The sequence below is a fragment of the Phocoena sinus genome, chromosome 10 (assembly GCF_008692025.1).
Source record: "Phocoena sinus isolate mPhoSin1 chromosome 10, mPhoSin1.pri, whole genome shotgun sequence".
NCBI lineage: Eukaryota > Metazoa > Chordata > Mammalia > Artiodactyla > Phocoenidae > Phocoena > Phocoena sinus.
Window position 1 is genome coordinate 94,621,464 of NC_045772.1, and position 7,518 is coordinate 94,628,981.

The following is a 7,518-nucleotide window of genomic DNA, read 5'->3' on the forward strand; positions in this document are numbered from 1 at the left end:
GAAATATTGTGTATACATTGATCATCACTTATACTAAGTTTGGTTAAGCTGAAAAGAGTTGACGTGTGTAAGCAAACCTGAGGAAATAATACACAACGGATTCAAAGGATTTTTGAGATAGAAAGAAAGAGGAAAAGAAATGCACAGGGACTTCCCTGGTAGCACAGTAGTTAAGGATCCACCAGCCAATGCAGGGGACATGGGTTCGAGCCCTGGTCTGGGAAGATCCCACGTGCCACGGTACATGAGCCACAACTACTGAGCCTGTGTGCCACAACTACTGAAGCCCATGCGCCTAGAGCCCTTGCTCCATAACAAGAGAAGCCACTGCAATGAGAAGCCCACCCACTGCAGTGAAGAGTAGCCCCTGCTTGCTGCAACTAGAGAAAGCCTGTGCACAGCAATGAAGACCCAATGCAGTCAAAAATAAATAAATTAATTAATTTTTTAAAAATGCACAGTTCATGTGGCCAGACATGTGAATAGTGATGGATGTGTCAACAATTTTGAGGGAGAGATGGAAGAATTAACTAAGGGCACAAAAAAGCATAGACTAACAAAGGGTTATAGGATCTGATATCTAGTTGTAAAAACAAAAACAGGGGCCAAGCACTTTAACTTGGGCTGATTAGAGGATTTCCATGGGTAATTCTGGCAATACATGGTTTTTCACCTTGTGTTCCGACCTTGGTTCTTAACTTGGTGTCAGATGCCGCTCCACTGCAGTGTGCTTTTCTTTTTTCCACTGTTCCTTTCATGTAAACTCCTTAGTCAGGAACCCTGAGGCAAAAATCTGAGTGGCAGGGCTTCCCTGGTGGCGCAGTGGTTGAGAGTCCGCCTGCCGATGCAGGGGACACGGGTTCGTGCCCCGATCCGGGAGGATCCCACGTGCCGTGGAGCGGCTGGGCCGGTGAGCCATGGCCGCTGAGCCTGCACGTCCGGAGCCTGTGCTCCGCAATGGGAGAGGCCGCGATAGTGAGAGGCCCGCGTACCGCAAAAAAAAAAAAAAAAAATCTGAGTGGCAGGATCCAGGATAACTGTTGAAGGACATCCAAAGCCACCAAATCTCACTCTGCCTTCTAAGAAGACTTCTTTTTGTTTTGTTTTTTTTAAATTAATTTTTATTGGAGTATAGTTGATTTACAATGTTGTGTTAGTTTCTACTGCACAGCAAAATGAATCAGTTATACATGTACATATATCCACTCTTTCTTACATTCTTTTCCTATATAGATTATTACAGAGTATTGAGTAGAGTTCCTTGTGCTGTACACTAGGTTCTTATTAGTTATCTATTTTATATATAGTAGTGTGTATATGTCAATCCCAATCTTCCAATTTATCTTCCCCCTTCCCTCCTTGGTAACCATGTTTGTTTTCTATATCTGACTCTATTTCTGTTTTGTAAATAAGTTCATTTGTACCTTGTTTTAGATTCCACGTATAAAAAATATATGATATTTGTCTTTCTCTGTCTGACTTACTTCACTGAGTATGACAATCTCTAGGTCCATCCATGTTGCTGCAAATGGCATTATTTAAGAAGACTTCCTTAACAATCTTTCCCTTTTCAATCTATTGTACTGGCTTCGACTCCCATTACTCTACAGCATTACTCTGGATCCATCCTCTCCGCATGCCATGAATATTCTGCCTGGAAATAAAGATGGCCTGTGATGCTTGGGATGGATACTGACTGCCTGAACAAAACACCTAGCTGCAAATGAGCCCACAGGTGTAGTTGCTTGTGAGGGGTAAACTGTGAAGAGACCTGGGGTCAGCATGAAGACAAGCAAGAGCAGCATCTCAGCTGTCTCTTTCCTTGACTGGAGCTCAGTTATAGTTTGCCCTCGGTTCTGTTGTCAGAAGAAGGGTCCTGTCCTCCTTGTCTCCTCCCACAAAGACAGGGTAGGTGGATACTTTCTATTGAATTATTTAAAGGACCCCAAGGTCAGAGATCTCTACCTGTTTTGCGCACTAATATACCCCAAATGCCTGGAAATGTTCCTGGGACACGGTGAGCAGTCAGTATGTATCTGATAGTTTTATGTAGTGTTAATCATTAGAACCTGAAGGCTATTTCTTACTGGTTCGACTGGGAATAAAACATAGATTAACGGCAAAAGTAATGAAAGAATTTTTGTATTCAGTGATCTCTGATCAGTACAGAGGCAGTTTTTACTTTGGATTATTTATTTTGTCTTAGTTTGTTCAGGCTGCTCTAACAAAAAATCACAGACTGGGTAATTACAGGCAACAGAAATTTTTCACAGTTCCGGAGGGTGGTGCCAGCGTGGTTGGGTGAAGGCCCTCTTCCAGATTGCAGACTGCCAGTATCTCACTGTGTGCTCATGGGATGGAAGGGTCGAGGGATCTCTGACGGGTCTCTTTTATAACATTAATCCCATTCCTTAAGGCTCTACCCTCATGGCCCAAGCACCTCCCAAAGGACCCACCTCCTAATACCATCCTCTTTGGGATTAGAATTTTAACATATGAAATTTGGGGGGACACAAACATTCAGACCGTAGCAATGTCCTAACATACTACTTACAATTCAATGAACCCATTGATGCTTTTTTTTTCTGTTTTAGCCACCTCCCCAGAGAACCTTGTAACAACAGAAGATCTGTCCTTCTCTTCATAATAGAGTACATGTCTCCAAAGAACTGAATTATTCTGCCTGTCAGATTCTTTGTTTCCTGCACTTGAATAGTAAAAGATGAAAATGATTAAAGTTTTGTTTTAATTCTTTTAATAAAAGTCATGGATATTCTGCCACGACATTTTTTCAACAATTTAAAAAGCAGTTATTTTTCATTCATGTCTTCAGGGAGATAAAATTCCAGTCATTGTAGTTGAACTTGAGTATTTCTAAGTCTTTTGAGCTATAGGTTGCCAAGTGATTTCTTGCTTTAAAGCCCTTAGTACCGTTGAAATGACTTTGTTTTAGTATAATCACTTCTTTAACATCTGTCTCCTCTTCTGGTTTGTAAGCTCCATGAGAGAGGATTGTATCTGTTTTGTTCAACACTATTTCCTGACACATTTTGTATTCTCTAGAAAGCATCATGTGGAGTTGCCACTGCAAATGGTTAGACAATACTTATATATATGTATGAGCGTGTGTGTGTGTGTGTGCGCGCGTGCGTGCGTGTGTGTGTGTGTGTGCATTTTTGGAGACTTCTCTTCTTTTCTTTTTTTCTGAACTTATCCCTAAATTCAGTAGGACTTTTTAAAAATTGGTCTTACATATAATGATATACTATAGTGAAAGATGCTGGACACGAGTTCAAAATAGTAGCAATAATAACAATTACTATTTATTGAGTGCATATTATGTGACTGGAACAGTTCTAAGCTCTTTAAATGTAATCCTCACTATAATATTTTGAGAGCAGTACTGTAATTGATAACACTTGCAGATGAGAAACTAAAAGATGGGAAAAGTAAAAATTTTTCAAACGTGACACAACTAGTTGGTAATTGAGGTGAAATTTGCACCCAGTGTAGATTTTGTACCTTTAACAGCTATCCCTCCCTGGGCATTGAATCTTTCTCTGCTTCACGCTAATGGTGTGAATCTCAGTTAATCCTTGGACATAGTTTTCTCAACTTGAAATTATAATGATTATCTCAGACTTGTGGAGAGAATTTGGTGATATAATTTATAAACTTTTTGGAAAATGCAAAACGATGTCAGTTTATACAGGGTAGCCTATGATAATTATTCATGTTTACTCAGTTCAGTGCTTCACTGATCTATTGATCAGAAGTTGCTGAATACAAATATTCTTCCATTACTGGTATTGTTAATACATGTTTTACTAGCAGTCGAGCCAATAAGAAATAGCTTGAAATACGGAAAACAATTAATTAGTGGGCATAACTAACAGAATGGGCAAATGCAACAAACCTGACCTCCCAACAAATTTTTGAAAATGAGTTTAAAAATAAGGAATAAATCCTTAGCCATACTGGAGAAAAAGAATGTCATTAGGAAAACAGAAATGTTTAGATACGTCTAAAAGATAGAAATCTGACAGGATTGAATTGAGGAAGGAAAATTGGCTGAAAGGTAGACACTAGATATAATGGCTGATATGGTGAGATTAGTTCTGAAGGCTCTTCTAACTCATAATCAATGAAAATAACAAGGAATATGGAGCCAAGGATTAGGGTGACTGCTTAGAAATGGAATATAGAACAGTCAAGCAGGTTGGTCCTGCTTCCATCCCTCCCTACACAAACACAAACATTCACACACCCACATACCCACACACACACACAGCCAAGCAGTAAACGGTTTGGCATCTGCTTTCAGACTGAAGAAGCCAGTATGAATAACTGGGTCACAGAGGCAATACAGCCTTCCAGGTGGCTGGCAACACCCAAAATGAATGGAAAAATCCTAATAGAGACAGCTGGAAGGTTCTGTGCTAGCAGATTCCACCCCTCTCCACTGCAACAGTGGAGGCACTCAGGAATAAATTTAAAAAGTGTCCACAGACAGGGAAAGAGGAATTCGCAAATGCAAAGATAAGCCTGCAATCAAGACTAACAAAACACGCAGGGAAAGAACAATTTTGTTACAGAGAGGGTCCAAATAGGACAGCGATAAGAAAAAGCAAATAAAAAGCACAGATACTGAAAAGAAAGCAAGGAAAGGATCAATAACTATAGGTGATATGATTGCTTTTATTGAAAATTCAAGAGCAGTTAAGTGACAGACCAGTCGAGTTAATGAACAAGTTCACCAGATAAAAGATTACTCAAGGAGTTAAAATAACGCCCTGCACATGGTAAGTACTATGTAAATCTTACCTTTTTATACAGCAGTGACCAATAGAAAATGCAAGTTTAAAAAACTGTTTACAAAACCTCAGTGTAAGATCTTTAAAAGAAAAACATAAATGTTACTGAAGGACATAATGAAGATATAATAAATGGACTGATAAACCATGTTTAAAAATGAGAAGAATAAATATTGTAAAGATACTGTCTTCCTGAATTCTTCTATAAATTCGGTGAAATCTCAATCCAAAATCATACCAGAATTTTTCCTTGAAATTTACAAATTAATCCCAAAATGTATCTAAGAGATTAAGTGAGTGGCCATGGGGCCCATCAAGAACAGCCATCGCAGTTCAAAGAACTAAGAATTCTAGACAGGACAGGAAAAAATCTTTTTCAGTGCATTGCTGAGCTAGCAAAAAATCAAAGGATATGCTCAGAGGTTTAACCAAATAAAGTGAAAGCAGTACTCCATGGAGAGAAGTAAAGCCTGAAATTGGTGTCTGCCCTAAGGGGATCTGTCCAACCAGGAGAAACTTGAGCTTCCATTTTATAGCCCATGAGAGAAAAGGACTGACACAAAAGCAAGTACTCACTTAAGTTCACTAGTGAAAAATCAGGAGTCAAGTTGGAGATGAGTTAATGGAAACCAACCCCTCCACACATACATGCATCTGAAATACAAGAAGGCTACACTCTCATTATGAGGGTGAACTGCAAAAAACAAACAAAAAACAAGCAAACAAAACAAAAAAACTCCCCTCCTCAGAAAAAGGAATGATTTATTATAGGTTTCAACCTTGGAAATGAGGGGAGAGAGGGAAAATAATCTCCACTGAGAATTCATAACCATAAACCAGCTTTCAAACACATTTGCTACATTTAGTCCTCAAAACCTCAAACCAAGAATATGTTTTAAAGCGATAACATCAGTTGCCTCTAATAAACAAAAAAGAGAACCTCTGTGGAAGAAAGTAACTTGAACACAGATGCCAGAGAATACCCATAGATGAATTGCTCGGCACTGGAAGTTATGGGAGAAATCACGTACACACACACACACACACACACACACACACACACACACACCATGAACGTACAAATGAGGAACCTGGTTGCCACAAGTAAAACCCAGTGGAAACAAAAGGCAATAATCTGCTACTATGTAGTTTTTTTTGTTGTCGTTTTCCTGTGTTTGGAAATATGGAAACATGATAGAAAAGGGAAATGGAAGCAGGGACCCCTAGGATGGATCAAGAAATATGTATTACGTATCCGTTGGGAATTCAGGTGCACTGAGTAATACAATGAAGACATCTTTGCTTTCAAAGAGATCATAGTCGAGCTAAAGAAATAATAATGCACATGTTAAAATAACATATAAGTCAGAGATATGAGCCCCGAAAGATGTAGCATGGACCACTGTGGCCTGCAAGACTCAGAAGAAGCAGGTGGGACTTGAGTTGTGCCCGGACGAAATAGGATTTCCATAGTATCAGAGAAGTGGAGGGATTTTTCAAGAAGTAGGAGGAAACACAAAGATGGAAATTCTACAGCGAATACAGATAGGCTCTTAAACTATCACCAGATACTTCCACAGAAAAGAATGACAAGAAAATGCTTCTAAAGGAGGAAAATCGGCAGCACGCAGGAAATAGACTAGAAGAGAGGAAGAACACATGTATATACAGTGCTATAAAGCAAACTAATTAATTGATCAAGTAAAGCCTGCCTATAAAATAAGTAAATAATGAAAAAAAGACCAACAGCTAATTGTAAAAACAAGGCTCTGTTATCCAACTGTGTAAGTGGGAAGAACGGTCAGTTGGAAGTGAAGACCCAAAATTCTCTTCCTAGCTTTACCACTGCCCAGCCTTGAAATTCAAATTATTTGGGATTCAGCTTTAATATTTGAAAATTGGGGGAGGGGTGTGTGTCCATGGAGGAGGGCAGGTTAATGCACGATCTCATTCATGCTGCAGCACTACCTTCAACTGCAAACCTACAAACTCCACAACTCTACAAATGGAATGATGAGTGTGGTATTTCCTTCAATGCCCAGAAGAGGGCACTCACACTGGCAACAGAAATTTACTAAAGTAACTGTAATCTCCCCCTTTCACTGGCTCAGACTGAGCTTCATTACCCAAGAAATCCACGGGGTGGCAATAACACTGAGTGAAAAGTAAATTCACAGTTGAATTCTAACAGGCTTCTTCAGTGGCAAATGTTGACACTTTTCTCTTTCCCCGCCTTTATGATGTCACCAAGGCCAGAGAAGCTGGGAGAACAAAGCCTGTCCCAGTCCTGCGAAGGAGACTTTACCATCCTCATCCTCATTTTATATAAGAAACTAGAAAGAGAGAAATATTATCTAAGGTAGCAGAGATAGTAAGTGATCCAGACGGAATTCACAATTTTGTGTCTCTGGTCAAAGTCCATGGTCCCTTCGCCACACTTGCTGGGGGAGCTGAAGAAAACCGATTTGATTGACAAAGGGACCTTCCTTCCTAACCACGCTTCACTGATATAGAAATGAGATGTTTGCTCTTTTCTTTATAACTAAGGGGCACTTAAAAGATTTGATTCCGTACGAGCACAGGACAATACATATAACTTTCCCAGACACTATTAAATAGTGTAGTGATTGCTATAGCAATTTTCAACTTTAGGGTTTATTTGAATCACTTATGCTTCTTTCCTGTCACTTAGATGGAGCAGGAA